At 41.4% G+C, this 18,050-nt stretch overlaps 1 protein-coding gene and 1 pseudogene across 8 annotated transcripts in view; one reads left to right on the top strand and one right to left on the bottom strand.

Annotated features, from left to right (window-relative positions):
* Positions 1 to 6,106: 6,106 nt before the first annotated feature.
* Positions 6,107 to 6,579, bottom strand: LOC119526780 (annotated as a pseudogene).
* A 9,442-nt stretch (positions 6,580 to 16,021) lies between these two features.
* PDZK1 (PDZ domain containing 1) overlaps positions 16,022 to 18,050 on the top strand; it is a 51,824-nt gene continuing 49,795 nt past the window's right edge. For 3 of the 8 annotated variants that reach the window (XM_037826184.1, XM_037826185.1, XM_037826180.1), the window contains exons 1-2: positions 17,110 to 17,323; positions 17,939 to 18,022. The gene's annotated coding sequence lies outside the window, so the exon portion shown is untranslated. Of the gene's footprint in view, positions 16,166 to 17,109; positions 17,324 to 17,631; positions 18,023 to 18,050 lie in introns of those variants that run through there. The other 5 variants (XM_037826181.1, XM_037826178.1, XM_037826179.1 and 2 more) reach the window with 4 other exon arrangements.

The raw sequence follows: 18,050 nt of genomic DNA on the forward strand, positions 1-18,050 counted from the left end.
ATTGCTCATACCTTAATTGCAGGTAATTACAGTCTTTCAAAAACACAGAATGAGTTTTTAGCAGTCAGGGGTCTTCCTACCTCTCTCTCCTCCATCTCCACAGTTGATTTTTTTCTCTTCTCTCTCCTCCACTCCTCTGCTTTCTCCTTCCCCTCCTCCTTTTTATCTGTTGGCAAAAGACCAAGGCTCTGAGAGGCCTGAGAAAAACCACCCCATGACATTTTCTTCACTTCAGGGGACAAAGGTTTTCATTTGATAGTTGATAATAAAGATCCGACTGATAATGGAAATGGTCCTGGAAGATGGAAGGGCAGAAGGTACTCTCAGGTATAAAGACAAAGTGTTAAGTGCTTTCCTGAGAGAATTTTGATTAGGAGCAATAGAGAGAGCAGAGCTGCTCTACGCTGAAGGGGGAGGAAGGTCAGGGGCCTGCTAAGGGAGGCTGGGAGGACAGCAGTGGGGGTGGTAAGGAGAGGGGCAGCCCACGTGCTCCTGTACATGGGGGTGAGAGGATGGATGACTGACCTTATTTATTTGTGTGTGTGTGTGTGTGTGTTGGCTGGGCAATTCTTTTTTTTTTTTTTTTTTTTTTTTAACTTTTTATTTTGAAATACTTCCAAATTCACAGGACAGTTACAAAAATAATACAAACTCCATACAAATAACTCCAACATACCCTTAAACTCCCAGATACCCAGATTCACCAATTTTAATTTTTTGCCAATTTGCCATATCATTCTATATATTCATCAATCTGTCTAACTATTTATCAATCCGTTTTCTGAACACTTGAGTGTAGGTTGTAAACATCATGCTCCTTGAACCCTTACTACTGCCATGTACATTTCCTAAGAACAAGGATATTTACTTATGAACCACCTTAAGTGCAGTTATCAAGATAAAGAAATTTAACATTGATATCAAGCTTATAATCTAGATTCCGATTTTTAATAAATCCAATAACGTCCCTTTGAGTATTTTCTCTTCCCTTGCTAGATTCCTTCCAGGATCGTGTATTGCATTTAATTGTCCTTAATCTCTTTAGTTGCTCTCTCTCTTTTTTTTTTAATTGTGAGAACATATATACAATACAAACTTTGCCATCTCAACCACTCCCAAGCATATCATGGGATTAATCTCATTTACAGAATATGGTACCCTCACCTCCTTCCATTACTAATATTTTTCCATCTCCCCAAATAGAAACCCCATATATACCTATTATGCATTAACTCCCCCTTTCATCTGTCCCTCCCCTTGTATTAGAGCTTGCATTCTAATTCCCATCTCTATGAGCTTGCATATTCTCTGATATTTTCTATGTAGTTACCATAGGCTTAAATTTAACATACTAAATCTATAATAATCTCATTTCCTTTGATACCTCTTAACTTCAATAACATACATACGCTATGTTCCTATAGCTCTCCAAACCCCCATCTTTATATAGTTCTTATCACGAAGTACATATTTGTACATTGTAAGTCCAGAACCACTGATTTATCATTACTTTTTATGCATCTGCCTTTTAGATCCTGTAGGAACTAAAAAGTAGAGTTACAAACCAAAAATACAGTTAATTGCACTGGCATTTAAATTTACCCATGGAGATCTTTATTTCTTTATGCAGCATTTACCAACTATCTACTGTCCTTTCTTTTCAATGTGCAAAACTCCTGTGGTAGTTTGAAGCTGTTATGTACCCCAGAAAAGGCCATGTTCTTTAAATACATTCCTGTGGGTACAGACCTATTGTATGTGAGACCTTTGATTAGGTTATTTCAATTAAGAAGTTGCCTCAAGGTGAATCTTAATCCTTTTACTGGAGCCCCTTGAAAGAGGTGAAATTGAGAGAAGCTCATAAAGAAAAGCTCTGGAGAAGCTAAGAGAGGAAGCCACTGGAACCAGAAGCTGAAAGCAATGAAACCTGGGAGCAAAGGACCAGCAGACACCAGCCATGTACCTTCCCATGTCACAGAAGTGTCCCAAATGCCAGCAGACTGTCTTCAGAGTCCAGGTATCGTCCTGTGGATGCCTTGAGTTGGACATTTTCACAGTCTAAGAAATGTAAATTGTAAGTTAATAAATCCCCATTGTCAAAGCCATCCCATTTCTGGTATATTGCATTCTGGCAGCTTTACCAAACAAAAACAACTCCCTTTAGCATTTCTTGTAGGACCAGTCTAATGGTGATGAACCCTCTCAACTTTTTTTTTTTTTTTAATCTTGGAATGTCACGTCTCCCCATTATTTTTGAAAGACAGTTTTGCCAGATATAGAATTCTTAGTTGACATATATTTTTGCTTTCAGTACTTTTAATATGTCATCTCACTGCCTTCCTGTCTCCTTGGCTTCTGACAAGAAATCAGCACTTAATCTATTGAGGCTCCCTTGTATGTGACATGTTCTCTCCTGCAGCTTTTAGAATTGTCTCTTTATATTTGGCATTCAAGAGTTGATTACAATATGTCTCAGTGTGGGTCTATTTGAGTTTATCCTATTTGGAGCTTGTTGAGCATTTTAGATGTGAATATTCATGTCTTTCATTAGATTTAGTTTTCAGTCATTATTTCCTTGAATATTCTTTCTGCTTCTTTCTCTGTTTCTTCTTCTGGGACTCCCACAATGTGTATATTAGTACACTTGATGGTGTCCCACAGGTTCCTCAGACTCTGCTCCATTTTCTTCATTCTTTCATCTTTCTGCCCCTCAGATTGAATGATTTTAATTGTCTTCTCTTTAAGGTCACTGATTGTTTCTTTTGCCAGCTCCAATCTGCTGTTAAACCCTTCTAGGGAATTTTAAATTTCTGTTACTACAGTCTTTAGGTCTGTTTCTTTCCTTTTCATAATTTCCATCTCTCCATTGAATTCTCTTTGTGTTCACCTATTTTTTGTTCCTGCTTTCTGTTAGTTCTCTGTCCATGTTTTCCTTTAGCTCTCTGAGCAAATTTAGGACCATTTTTAAAAAGTTTTTGTCTGATATGTCCCAGGTCTGGTCCTCCTCATTGATGGGCTCTAATACTTTAATCTTCTCCTTTTTCCTGGGCCATTGCTTCCTATTTCTTTGCATGTTTTGTAACCTTTTGTTGAAACCTAGATATTTTGAGATTTTAATGTGGTATCACTGGAATTTAGACTCTGAGCTGGGTGTTCCTTAGCTTGTATCTAGCTAGCATTATGACAGAGCTTTCTTTGATTGCCAGGACTTAAAAGAAGAAGAAGAAGGGGGGGGAGGGGTTGGAAGTACTTTTCCCAGTCTTTGAAGATGTGCCTGTGCAAGTGCTCTCCTTCAGGTTTTATCTATACAGTGAGTTTAGAGAATAGCTACAGGCCAAAGCATAGGGGTCTCCCTGATCCTTTCTGCTCATCCCCAAAGTTTCTGATTCAGTGGGTCTGAGGTGGAGTCTGAGAATTTGCACTCCTAACAAGTTCCTGGATGCTGCTGCTGATCTTGGGACCACCTTTTGAGAACCACTGTTCTATGCTAACCATCTTTCATCCTCCACTTGAACCTCTCTAGTGGGTGTGTAGCTCACTAGTACTCATGATGTCTACTCAGTATTCCTCTCTGAAATAGTTATAGTTATTTAAAAATTCTTCCTCATGTTGTCTTAAAATCTCTTACCCTTTAACTTTTAATTCAGTTGAGGCTCCACACAGGACAGGTCTATGGATTCTGGTGTTAAATCTCGAGCTCTGGAGTCAGACCACCTGGGTTCCTATCCTGGCTCCCCCACTTACTACGTGGCTTTGGGCAAGTCACTCAGCTTTTCTGAATTTTCCTCATCTATAAACTGGAATAATGCTAGCATCTGCACCATAAGATTGATGTTTAGGTTAAATGAAAAAACACATGGAAAACAAATAGCATGGTGCTTAACACTATATGTTAAGCACCATGCTACTTGTCATTGGCTAGTTTTCCTTTTCTATGTGGGTGTCTATCAAATCTTTGAAGAAAGGTATTATTCTCCCTTACATTTCTTTTTTCTGGGCTAAATATCCCCAGTTTCTTTAGCTATTGCTTATGTAATAGTTTCAATATTTTCTTCATCCTTGTCATTCTTCTCTAAACACAGTCCAGCCTGTCCGGTTCAGAGTCTGTCCGCCACCTGCCTCAGGCTAGTCAGAGCCTGTCTGTTCACTGCAGCCAAAGATCACTTTAGCTTTTGTGGCTATTTCTACATTTCACTAGACCATATTAAACTTTCAGGCAACAAAGATGTCAAGAGCAATGGTAAATATTGCCATTTGGTCACATTTCCCCTTATGGTGCCCCTAGCTGCAGCCACACATGCCTCTTAGTGTGGGTGAGTTTGTGGGGTGTTGGTGGGGAGACCACCTCGATCCTCAGCTTAATTCTGGGCTTACACCTGCTTTGTGAGTGGTGAGATGGTTTGCAGCACAGGTGGCCAGAAGCCATCAGAGGCAGATGGAGAAGAGGGATTGACCACCCTTCTCTGTCAAAGTCTCGGCCCCTCCTCACTTGAGGGTCCTGATGGATAGATCTGGCATCTCCCCCAGAGGGGGTGAACTGACACTCTGGCAGGGCCAACAGTTCTCTGGAAGGAAATCAACGCTCAGGGCCAGAGGGCACTTAAGCAAAGCTGCCAGTGGTGGGGGCATTTCTGCCCCCCTCCCCTGTCCCACCCCATCAGTCACTGTCCCCACTGGCCTTTTGCCCAGAGTCCTCAATAAAATAATATGAGGAGAAAGTCAGGACTATTTTATTGTGACGATGGGTGGCAGCTGCTGGGGGTTTGTATATCAGTTTTATTGAGATATATTCACATACCATGCAATCATCCATGGTGTACAATCAACTGTTGGCAGTACCATCATATAGCTGTGCATTCATCACCCTAATCTATTTTTGAACATTTTCCTTACACCAGAAAGAATCAGAATCAGAATAAAAAATAAAAATAAAAAGAACACCCATATCACCCCTCCATCCCACCCTATTTTTCATTTAGTTTTTGTCCCCATTTTTCCACTCATCCATCCATCCACTGGTTAAAAGGGGTGTGATCCACAAGGTTTTCACAATCACACTGTCACCCCTTGTAATCTACATTGTTATACAATTGTCTTCAAGAGTCAAGGGAACTGGGTTGGAGTTTGGTAGTTTCAGGTATTTTCTTCTAGCTATTCCAATACATTAAAACCTAAAAATGTTGTCTATATAGTGCATAAGAATGTCCACCAGAGTGACCTCTTGACTCCATTTGAAATCTCTCAGCCACTGAAGTTTTATTTCATTTCATTTTGCATCCCCCTTTTGGTCAAGATGCTCTCAGTCCCACGATGCCAGGTCCAGATTCATCCCCAGGAAGTCATATCCTGTGTTGCCAGGGAGCTTTACACCCCTGGGAGTTGGGTCCCACGTAGCGGGGAGGGCAGTGAGATCACCTGCCAAGATGGCTTAGATAGAGAGTAAGAGAGGGCCACATCTGAGCAACAAAGAGGCACTCGGGGAGACACTTCAGAGTCATTTTTTATATTGTCTATTTTAGAATCACTGCTCTTTTTATTTTGCCAGAAAGGAATGAGATGACTACCTTCTTCCAAATTAAAATTGTAAGCATCATCGAAACTGAAAGATTCATCCAAAAATTTTTTTGGAAACAGTTTTTTTTTCTTTCTTTTCACTCCCTTTATACCTTGATATAGATTTTGATTTTCTTCTAATTTTTCTTTTCTTTTCTCTTTTTCTCCTTTTTTGTATCTCAAGGCTTAGTTTTAGTTCGCTCAGATTTAGACTCTAAAATGATTTCTTTTGTTTTACTAAAGCATGTGGGCAAATGAACTTTGTTAATAAGGTAATTTTGTCCTTGTTCCACTGACAAATGTTTTGTTCTACATTTTCAGGTATGTGTACGTTTATGAATGGGTCTGCAAATTGAATTCTTTCCAGTTCAAAAGATTCCCCTGTCAAATGATTAGTTTCAAAATTATCCATGGTATCAAATTGATAGATTGTTAAAATGTTTCTTTAAATTGTGAGGAACTGATAAGGTTCTAGGTAAGACATTATCAGTAGACTCATCTTCACTTGACTCAAAATCAAATTTCAATCTGTCTTGAACAGTAGGTATTTGCTTTTATATTTGGAATGATTCACCTTGTCCTGGAAGATTAGCTTCCTGAAGAGGAATCTGTAGTAAATCCTTTGCAGATAGTTCCCTGGAGTTGTTATCACTGTTGGAGTTCATTTCAGAGGGAAATACTTCCTGGTTCTGGGTACGTTCTTCTGTTTGTGGTGAACTAAGTTTTTCTTTCAATATTTATAGCTGACATGTGAGGTAGTAACTTTCTTTTCTCAGCTGTAGGATGATATCTTGGGCTTCTCTCACTTTGAGTTTTTCATTTTCCAAAGATAACATTTGCATTCTATTGTTGTCTTGGTAATTTTTCAGCAGCGTAGAAGTGCTGGTGATAACTTGGCAAGGTGCAGCTGCAAAAGACTTGTGTTTGCCAATTTCTGCCAAGTTTTTTTCCTTTTCTCTTCCATTTGTTCCTTATATCTTTGAGACTATCTTGAAAGGACTTTTTAAGGCACCTTTCCTTGGCCATTTTCTGCCTTGGCCAACACTTCTGCTGCCACTGTTACCCTCCACCTTACATTCCAAGGCTCCGCAAGGCTGTCCGGATGCGGGACTCTGTCATGCCTTTTTTAATGGAAGGCTGAGAAAATCTGTTTGCCCAAGTCACTGTCGTGTCCTGGAGAGTCTGTCCCTCCTTGGTCATAGCGGATACCAGATTCCTTTGGAGCTGGGCCTCCCTCCTGCTGACAGGAGCCCAGGCCTGCAGGGTAGCGGGCTCAATCGTCCAAACCTTGCCACCTGCTCTGCACACTGATTACCTTCTGGGATAACCAGGTTTCCCCAGGACACACCAGCCTGGTGGCAGAAATGATTGTACTGCCACAGCTCTGTCTGTGGGGACCCTGTTACCAGGAAGCCACACTGTGCTATGTGAACTCAGGGCCACTTCTCCAGGGCAACAAAATAACCCCTCATATAGCCTCACAGCTCCAGATTCTCCATCATCCTTGGCACATTGACTCTTGGGAGCTTCCCACCAAGCAACAGCCATGTGAATCTCAGTGGTGGGCTCCTCTCTAAGGCTTCTGCAAGGCTCTGCCTTTGGCCAAGGGAGTTGAGGAAACTGGTCTCCCATACTTGTGTGATTCCCTTGCTTCCTCAGCCTTCTCACAGACACCAGGAATCCCAGGCCTTTGATGCCTAATTCTTGAATCAGGGATTTAACGTTTTGCCCTCCAGTTTATTTCCAATCTGAGCCAAGGGTAAAGACAATATAGTGTTTAGCAAAGTATTCCTTGCTGCCGGTGGAAATGCAGACATGCTGATAGCTGGTGGGGGTTGAGGGGAGAGGCGGAGAGGCTGCAATCTACCCTAAGGTATATCCCCATCCTCACTGGGGCTTCTGAGAAGGTTTATCTTCTTCAGTGGATAATGAAGGCAAATGTTAGAATTTCAAACAATGAGGTAAAACAGGATGTGTACACTGGTGGTTTAGAGCTCTGTACCCCAGAAAAACATGTTCTTAAACTTCATTCCCTGTGGGTGTGAACCTATTATAAGTAGGACTTTCTGATGAGGTTACTTCATCAAAAGTTTGATGAGGTTACTTAACCAAGAATTAAGGTGTGGTTCAACTCAGTCAGGATGGGTGTGCCAGTTTGAATGTATTATGTCCCCCAAAACGCCATTATCTTTGATTCAATCTTGTGTGGGTAGATGTATTGGTGTTGGTTGGATTGTAATTCTTTAAGTGTTTCCATAGAGATACGACCTACCCAACTGTAGGTGATAACTCTGATTGGATAATTCCCATGGAGTTGTGGTCCTGCCCATTCAGCCTGGGCCTTGATAAGTTTACTAGAGCACTATATAAGCTCAGACAGAAGGAGAGAGCTTGCTCCAGTCAACAGGGACACTTTGAAGAATGCTGAGAGAGGAGCTGCAGATGAGAGACAGTTTGAAGACGCCAGTTGAAAGCAGACTGTTGCTCTGGAAAAGCTAAGAGAGGACAAATGCCCCAGGAGCAACTGAGAATCACATTTTGAAGAGGAGCTGTGGCCTAGAGAGGAACATCCTGGGAGAAAGCCATTTTGAAACCAGAACTTGGAGCAGACACCAGCCATGTGCCTTCACAGCTAACAGAGGTTTTCCGGATGCCATTGGCCATCCTCCAGTGAAGGTACCTGATTGTTGATGCATTACCTTGGACACTTTATGGCCTTAAGACTGTAACTGTGTAACCAAATAAACCCCCTTTAAAAAAGCCAATCCATTTCTGGTGTTTTGCAATCTGGCAGCATTGGCAAACTGGAACAATGGGTCTTAATCCTATTACTGGAGTCCTTTATAAGAGGAGTAAAATTCAGGCAGAGAGAGAAAGCCACAGGAAACAAGAAGCTGAAGGTCAAAGGAACCTGGAAGAGAAGGAGAGGCCAGGAGAGGCTGCCATGTGCCTTGTCAGGTATAAAGGAGCCCAGGACCAAGGATCACTGGTAGCCAGCCCAGAATGCCAGTCTTCTAGAAGACAGAATTGCCTTGATGATACCTTGATTTGGACTTTTTTCTTGGCCTCAAAACCATGAACTGATAAATTTCCATTGTTTAATAGGAATAAATTGCCTTTGCATGGTACTGATTATCATGCAAGACTGTCAGGAGTCACTGGGACCATTCTAATGGAGGCATGGCTTTGAATGGGGAGTGGGGGTTGAAAATCATGCCACAGAATTGGGCCCTCTTGGCTACTCATGGCACCTGATTCTCTCACTGACCCTTTAACTCTGGTTGGGTTAGTCCCCAGTCTCTCTGTGAGGGGTAGAGTCAGGCTGAGACTTGAGATTTCTGGCACTTTCCTCACTATTCTCCTGATCCAAGCTTGACTCTCTGGGGGCCCTTGAGAAGCTGGCTCTTTAGGACAGAATCCAAACTTCCCAAGGACCACTGGTGCTCAGTTTCTGTTTCCCTCAGAAATAGGCAATCAGAGGCCATTGCTCCAAGAGTGGCCAGAAACTTGATGCATGCAGGAACCCAGAGCATGGCATATTCTCACTCTGTGCTTCAGTTGTTGTTGTTTTGGGGTCTTTTTTGATGGAAAAGGGTTGTGTATTTTGACCCCTCACCTGGAAAAAAGGAAAAGGGAGGGAATGACTACTAAAATATCCTTTGCAGGCAGCCTGCAAGTGTTAATAATTCACAGGTCTCCAGGGGTCCTCATGCCTCCCTGATCTGATACCTTGTAGCTGACAAAACTACAAAGTTCAGATCAGCAATCATCTGGGACCATAGTGCGTGATGCAGCAAAGTAGAGAGGCACTGCCCTTTCTCCCTCCCATCACCTTGTACCTCCCACTGCTGTAAAACATTTATCTCAGTCCTGCATCTGTACCTTGGCCTAATAAATTCCTCCAAAGGTATGCAGACTACACACACTGCTTCTCCAGGTGGTGGATGAGGCCAGAATATCATGAGGGGGTAGAGAGGGGAGATTGATAAACATTGACACAGGACAGGGGCAGAGAACCACTGGAGCTTAAAATGCCAGACTATGAGTAAGTTAATGAGCTACTAGAAAGACAAGGTAATACTGGGACAATTAGATCCAAAGTTGGAATAAAAACAGGGGGATCCCAAGAATGGACCCCAAATGTGAAGGGTGGAGTCTGGAATCTTGTACATATGAACACCCAGTTGATCCCCACTGAGCCAGGCAGAGTGATGTAGAGTTGCTGTGAGTTTTGGGTGACATTAGCTAAGTCACTTTACCTCTCTGGGGCTTGTTACATAGTCAAAAAATTGAGGTGTCCCATAGATGGGTTATGGGAATGTCAAGTAATGATCCTTTCAGCTTTTGGGTAGCCACGTAGGGCTGAGGCAGCTGAATCCCTTAGGTAAGTCACTTCAGCCTTGAAGAGATTCTGTTGTTTATGCCAGTATGTGATATATGTATTATGATTTTTGAAATTTTGTACTTTTAACCTCATTAATTGTCAAATATAATATACATTCAGAACAGTACATAAAATGAAAATGCATAGCTTAATAATTTCTTATAAACACCTGTGTAACCACCACTGAGCTCAAGAACTAGAATCTTACCAGTGGCCCCAAAAGTCAAGATCCTGAGTTACCACTTAAGCAGGCGTCCCCAAAGTTCTGCCTCATAAGTGAGCATTGTATAGATGGAGTCATAGAATGAAAACAAATGAACTATAGCCATACACAGCAAAATGGATGAATTTAGAAAACATCTTGTTGAATAAAATAAGCCAAACACAAAAGACAGGCACCAGAATCATTTATTGAAAAGGACCATCCTTTCCCTCTGTTCTTTGTCATAAATCAACTGTCATATATGTACTGGCCTGTTTCTGGGCTTTCCAATATGTTTCATTTGTCCATTTGTTTATCTTGTGCCAATGCTGTATTGTAGTAATTATTGTCACTCTAATGTTTTGATATCCAGTAGAGCAACTCCTTCCTTATTCTTATTTTTCAGAACCAGCCTGTCAAGTTCCGCCAAACAAAACAAAACAAAACAAAACAAAAAACAAAAAAAACAAAACAAAAAAACAAACAAAAAAGTAACTAACTAACCAACCAACCTTGTCGGAAGTCTGATCAGAATTACATTAATCTGTAGGTCAATTTGGAGAGAATTGACATCTTTACATTATTGAATCTTCCAACCCATGAATATGGCATAATCATCATTTACCTAGATTTTCTTTGGTTGTTCTCAATGATATTTTATAGTTTTCTACAAACACACCAAATTATTGTTCCTCTCAACCTTTGGTAAGTGTGGGCAGAGTCTGGGGCAGCCTTGAAGAGCCTCATCTGTTTACCCTAGTGAACTATACAAATATTGTCACTTTCTATGTGCATTGTGATGGGGAAAAGGGAAATATTTCTAGTTTTCTGTTTCTGACTAGTTGCACAGAATATTGTGTTGTGGGCAGGGAGGAATGCCATCCATAAAGCTCTAAAATCCGGAGTTGCCCTTTGTGTACCTCCAGCTTGTTTATTTTCACCAGCCTGTTTGTACAACATGTGCCTGTAAATTAAGAGAGCTTTTTCTTTCAAAAATGATAATAATGTCGTTATGTACTGAGAATTTATCAGGTTCTGGGCACTTAACAAATGTCTTCTTACTTAATTCTCCAAACAATCCTATGAGGTTGTCATTATTGTCTTTATTTCACAGATGAGACAGCTGAAGCTTTGAAAGGCTAATTAACTACTAAGCAGTGGAACTATTTCAGGAAATATGACAGACTAGATAGTCTGAACATGCTTCTAATAAAAAGGTCATAGAAATACTAGGTAAAGTGTATCATATATTTTTTCAAGTACAGCATCTTTGATTCCAAAGCCTATGCTCATAATTTAACTACATGCTCTCTACACATGCACCAGAACTTATACCACATGCCTTCATGAGTAGAGTTGCCTCAGTGCCCATGATATTTAGGGTCACAGAATCTTAGGGTTGGAAGGGACTGGAGAAATTGCCCACTCCAATCTTCCTAATGATGCAGGACATCTTTCTGTAACACTTTTCACAGATTCTTCTGCCTCTAGGGAAGGAGAATGCATTCCTTTTTTTGATGGTGGGAGGCCCTAGCATAGAGGTGAACTGACACTACTTAAGTAGACAGTCAGGATTCCAATTCTGGCTCCTTAATCCTTCGGATCCAAGTGATCTTGGGCAGGATAATTAGCTAGAAGAACTTAAGCTTCTTTATCCATAAAATGGAGATATCGTCTCATAGGGTCATGATGAGGGTAAACAGAATAATGGATCTAAGGGCCTTCCGTAGCACCTGGCTCATAATGGATACTCAATAAATATTATTTTACCTTCTCATTAATGTCATAAATAGACTGTTTTCTGCATTAATCAGATCACTGGATTCAGTTATAGGAATGAAAATTTTTTTTAAATCTTTTTATTTTGAAATACATTCAAATTTGCAGTAGAGTTGTAGATGGGGCTTTCCCCACATCTGGGTTTGTCGCTTGGTGCGGCCAAATGTACAGACACACCGAACAGCTGAAGAGCAAAAAGAGGTTTATTTATGACAGGGGAAGGGCAGGGGAGATTTCCTTCCCAAATCTGCCTCCCTTTAGTGATTTTTCAACTGGCTGTTATACACACTAGAGACAAAGAAAGATAATCATCTTAGTTAACAGGTAACAGAGGTCAGGAGAACTTCAGTAGGTGTTTTTGTTTTCTTGTTTGTTTTTTGTTTTTATCTCAGTTATTTTCTACTTCCTTTAGGATTTACATCCTCTGTGATACCTGTGGTAAGGTTCCTCCATATCTGGGGCAATAGATGAAGGTGTCTTCATTTCTGGGTGCAGATTTTACATTTACATATTGCTCCTCTGTGAGACTAGAGCTCACATTCATAGCTTGCTTACAGTTTTAAGTTTACATTTAAAAAGCTACTATTAATCAGTTACAAAAATATACAAACCCCATGCAGAGAACTCCAACAAAGCTCTGACTCCCAGATACCCAGATCCACCAGTTTTAACTTTTTGTCACATTTGCTATATCATTCTATCTATCTATCTATCTATCTATCTATCTATCTATCTATCCATTTTCTGAACACTTGAGAGCAGGTTGCACACATCATGCTCCTTGAACCCTTAATACTTCCCTGTACATTTCCTAAGAACAAGGATATTCACTTATATAACCACCTTAAATGCATTTATCAAGTTCAAAAAATTTAACATTGATATAAAGCTTACAGTCTATATTCCAATTTTTTCATGTGTCCCAATAATGTTCCACTGAGCATTTTTGCCTCTCTTGCTAGATCCTATCCCAGATCATGTATTGCATTTAATTGACATTGTCTCTTTAGTTGCTTTTACTTTTCTTTGTTTAATTGTGGGAACACATATGCAACATAAACTTTCCCATGTCAACCACTTCCAAGCATACCATTCAATGGGATTAATCACATTCACACCACCTTCCATTACTGAAATTTTCCCATCTCCCTAATTAGAAACCCTACATCCTTCATGCACTAACTCTCCATTCCATCGGCACCCCCACCCTTGGCAACCTGTACTCTAATTTCTGTCTCTATGAGCTTGCATGTTCTCTGATATTTTCTTTGTACTTACTATGGGGTTTAAATTTAACATACTAAGTCTATAACAATCTCATTTGTTTTGGTATCAACTTAAATTCAATAACATACATAAACTATGTTCCTATACCCCTCCGTCCCCCCCACCTTTATGTAGTTCTTGTCACAAATTACATATTTAGAGTCCCAAACTACTGATACATTTTATGCATCTGCCTTTTAGATCCTGTAGGAAGTAAAAAGTGAAGTTACAAATAAAAAATGCAGTTGTACTGGCATTTAAATTTACTTATGTCTTTATCCTCATGGGAGATGTTTATTTCTACATGTGGCTTTTATCAATTGTCTACTGTCCTTTTCTTTCAACTTGCAGAATTCTTTAGCATCTCTTGTAGGCCCAGTCTAGTGGTGACAAACTCCCTCAGCTTTTGTTTATCTGGAAATGTCTTAATGTGTCCCTCATTTTTCAAAGACAATTTTGCCAGATATAGAATTCTTGGTTGTTAAATTTTTGCTTTCAGCACTTTAAATATGTCATCCCACTGTCTTCTTGCCTCCATGGTTTCTGATGAGAAATCAGCACTTAATCTAGTCAAGTTCCCTTGTCCATGACATGTTACTTCTCTCGTGTGGCTTTCAGAATTCTTGATTTTTAGCCTTCAGCAGTCTGATTGTAATATCCCATAGTCTATTGGGTTTATCTTGTTTGGAGTTCATTGAGTGTCTCCGGTGTGCATATTCATGTTCTTCATTAAATTGGGGAAGTTTTCAGCCATTATTTCCATGAATATTCTGTTTTTTTCTCTCTTTCTTCTCCTTCTGGGACTCCCAAAGTGTGTATATTGGTACACTTGATGGTGTCCCATAGGCTCCTCAGATTCTGCTCCCTTTCTTCATTCTTTCATCCTTCTGCTTCTCAGACTGAATGATTTTAATTGTCTTCTCTTTAAGGTCACTGATTGTTTCTCTTGCCAGCTCCAATCTGCTGTTAAACTCTTCTAGGGAATTTTAAATTTCTGTTTCTATGGTCTTTAGGTCTGTTCTGTTTCCTTTTCCATCTCTCCATTGAATTCTCTTTGTGTTCATCTATTTTTTTCCTGCTTTCTGTTAGTTCTGTGTCCATGTTTTCCTTTAGTTCTCTGAGCACATTTAGGACCATTTTTAAAAAGTCTTTGTCTGCTATGTCCCAGGTCTGGTTCTCTTCACTGATGGGTTCTAATACTTTAATCTTCTCCTTTTCCTGGGCCATTGCTTCCTTTTTCTTTGATGTTTGGTAACCTTTTGTTGAAACCTGGACATTTTGATATTTTGATGTGTTATTGCTGAAATTTACTCTCTATGACCATGCACATTTCCTAAGAACAAGGATGTTCACTTATGTAACCACCTTAAATGCAGTTACCCAGTTCAAGAAATTTAACATTGATACAAAGTTTATAGTTTATATTCCAATTGGTTGGAATTGCTTACATCATAAATTCCAAATTACATCTGTTCCTTAAGGTTGTTTCCACAGCTAGTGTTCTGTCCTTGAATGGGAGGAGCTAACAGAAAAAAAAAAAAAAAAAAAGAAACTGAAAAAAGAAAACACCTTTCCCAGACTTTGCAGATTGACCCTGAAAGTGCTTTCCTTCAGGGCTTACCCATACAATGGCTGTAAGACAATAGCTGTAGGACAAAACATAAGGGCCTCCAGGATCCTTTCTACATAAGCATATGGGGCTACAAATGTCCCCTCTTCTCAAGGTCCTGCGCTGTATGTTTTACAGCCAGCAATTCCCTGCCCCAGGCAGCACGACTTGACTGCTCTTCCACAGTGTTCTGTAGGACAGCTCTCTGAGCTGCCTTCTGCATGCAGGGCAAGTACTGGGATAGAGAGTCCCTCAGGCCACCACCAGACAGATTGCCCCAGACACACATGCTCCCAACTTGTGCACAAAGGCCATTCTGCTCCCTCTGGAACCAGGAACAGGAATCCTCACTGTGAGTGCAGATGACCTCCAGGCTGAGACGGTAAGGGGTTGTGGAAGGAGATCCTACCCTTTTTGATAGCCTTTTTTCTTGATTCGGTGCTTGCCCTTTGACTGCAGTCCTTTAACTGTTTTCTGGAGCTTTGAGAAAGTTGTTTCTGCCAGCTTTTTTTTTTTTTTTTTTTTTTTTTAAGTAAGCAGGTAGAGACTTTATTAGGTACACATGGGAGAGGAGCGTTTAGGTGCTTTTGCAAAGACAGAGGTGAGAAAGGTGAGAGGCCCTGGCTTTGTGGGCCCATTTGCTTTTACAGATTAGCTTTACTTATCCCCGTCCCCCTTCCTTGTTCGGGGCTTTCTCCTACCCTCCCTTCTCTCCAGGGTGGTGCCTGGTGGTAGACAGTGCATTTGAGTGGGTTGGTTGGCTCCACCCTTCTCTGTAGATGACTCAATCAGGTAGGAGTCATTTGGCTCCAGGTGGTATCTTTCTCCTTGTTTGGACCTTCTGGGGAGTGGACCAAACCACTCCTTGACTGCTTTTGGGAATTTGCCCTTTGCTCAGCCAAGCCACTGCCCTAATTCTAACCCTATCTCATTTCCCTCTGAGAGACTTATAACTCTCCTTAATCTTAAGGGAATTTGGGCCAATGGCCGGTCTTCTGTAATTGCTTCAGGCTGTCAGTGGGGTGGCAGGCCCTATTTGTGGGAACAAAGTCTCTGGCTAGGCTACTGAGGGTGGTTGGTTGAGTGTGGGGAACTCTGTCAGTTCTTGATGGTTATTCAAAGCTTATATAGAGAGACGGATCCTGTAGGGTCTCACTCCACCATCTTGACTGGGGCCCACGAAATTTTTTTAAAATCCAAATTTTATTGAAGGCAAATCTCATTCAGTTCATCCTGTTGGGAAAAGGTTTTATTTGGCATTTAAAAAAATTACTCATTTTTATTTGATTTTGAACTAACACTGTGTCTGCATTTCAGGACCTCTTCTATTTCCAGTCTAAAGATTTGTGGCTATTGGTGCTGTCACTGAAGGGTGAGTCTGAGAAGCCTCTTGGTTGAAGGCTGAGTGTGAATGCTACTGTGAGGACTGCTTTTTTTTTTCTCTCTTTTAAAATTAAGGTATTATTTACATACAATATAATTTACCTATTTTAGGTGTATAGTTTGATGAATTTTGGTAATTATAGACATTCGTGTAGCCAATCCTACACTCAAGATATAGGATAGTTCCTTCATCTAAAAAGTTTCCTCTATAGGCCCTAGATTTTAAGAGGGACAGTGACAAATCAGCTAGGGGCCTAGTGTGATAAAAAGTGTTGAAGTCATGGCATAGGCAGATCACCTAGGGATGAAGGGCCTTCAGTGAATCCCAGAGAAAAGAAGGCATATGGGGGTGTATCGGCCTTCAAATATACGAAGAGCTGCTATGTAGAATAAGAGTGTGTAGACTAAGGTTCCAGAGGGAACGTTACGACTATGGGTAATGGTCAGAGAAATATGACTCAATATAAAAAAGAAATTCCTAACAACAACATAATAACAGCTTTTTATAGATGATAGAGGTAAATTAGAATCAGAGTGTTAAAAGTGAATGATCCTATATGAAACACCTGGGAAATGGCAGAGCCAAAATTTGAACGCAGGTGTTCTGATCCTAAATCTAGATTTTCCCATTTTCCCTGCAGCTTTGGAAAATAGGCAGGAGGCCCAGAGGGCACAGCCACAAGGTGAAAAGTGACCTGGTAACAGAAAACTGCTGAGATGTTTGTTATTTATAACCATTTACTCCTTGTCTTTGTTGGGGACAAAGCCAATGCCCAGTAAAGGCAAGCACCCCTTCCAGTTGGGTGGAGGACAGGCCACCCAGTCCTCAGCCTGAAGTTTGCCTTTGCTCACTGCCTGGAGCAATCTCTGGCACTGATTTCCAGTGTGGGCTGAGGATCCAGATCGGTGAGAAACCTGGCGCAGGTGCTAGCTTTGCCTGTGTGGGTGCAGCTGATAGGGATCAGCTGCTGATCCTTCCTGGGGCTGGATGCTGAACACACCGACCCCACCCACTGTCGTTCAGCTGGGCTGAGGAGCTTTTCAAAATGCCTTCCACCCACCCCGCTGGGCTCTTCTGAGAGGCTCTGAGTGTGTGGAAGGGGAAGATGATTGTCAGTAGCTTGGAGAAGAGAAACAGCATCCTCAGGTGAGAGAGAGAGAAGAAAAGTATAAATAAGAGGAGAAAGGAAGTCTGGGAAATATTAGCATGAGCTTTGCTGGTGAGCTCCCAGGGAGCAAGCAAGTAAGAACGCCTAGGGTGAGGGGAAGAAGGATGGGCAAGTCAAGGGAACTTGCCCCACTGCCTGGGGCTTAATGGCCTGCTGCAGGGACCGTGAGTGGGGATTGCACAGGCTGCTGCTCCTCAGGAGGGCTTGTGTGTGTGCATGGTCAGTGATGGCAGCCAAGCTCAGCCAGGAGCTTGGGACGAGGGATAGTGGAAGCTCCTAAGGGAATTGAGTGTTGGTTGGGTGTGACCAAGGCATCTGCCTAAGGGAGAGAACTGAGGAAGGCAAAGGCATTTTCTCCCTCCTGGGCTTCCCTCCTCCCCTCTTTCTTCTCATTCCCTGGGAGGGGCAGGCAAAGAGCGGCATCCCCAGGCAATGAGGCAGGTGGGCCAGAGCATCGGAGATAGTTGAGGGGTTTTCAGGCTTTCCTAGCTGAGGGTTCAGCCAGCTGACTGTAAGCAGGACAGAGGTCACTTGAACTCAGACCACACGTCCCTGTTAAATACATTAGCTTTTAAATCGATCTTTGTTCAAAGTCCAGTGAGTTCCAAGACTACCGCTCACCAGCAGAGAGAGAATTCCCAAACGAAAGGAGACGCTCCGCTCCCTTCCGGATCCAGGTAAGAACTTCTGACTCTGCTTCCCCCT

The sequence above is a fragment of the Choloepus didactylus genome, chromosome 2 (genome assembly GCF_015220235.1).
Source record: "Choloepus didactylus isolate mChoDid1 chromosome 2, mChoDid1.pri, whole genome shotgun sequence".
Classification (NCBI taxonomy): domain Eukaryota; kingdom Metazoa; phylum Chordata; class Mammalia; order Pilosa; family Megalonychidae; genus Choloepus; species Choloepus didactylus.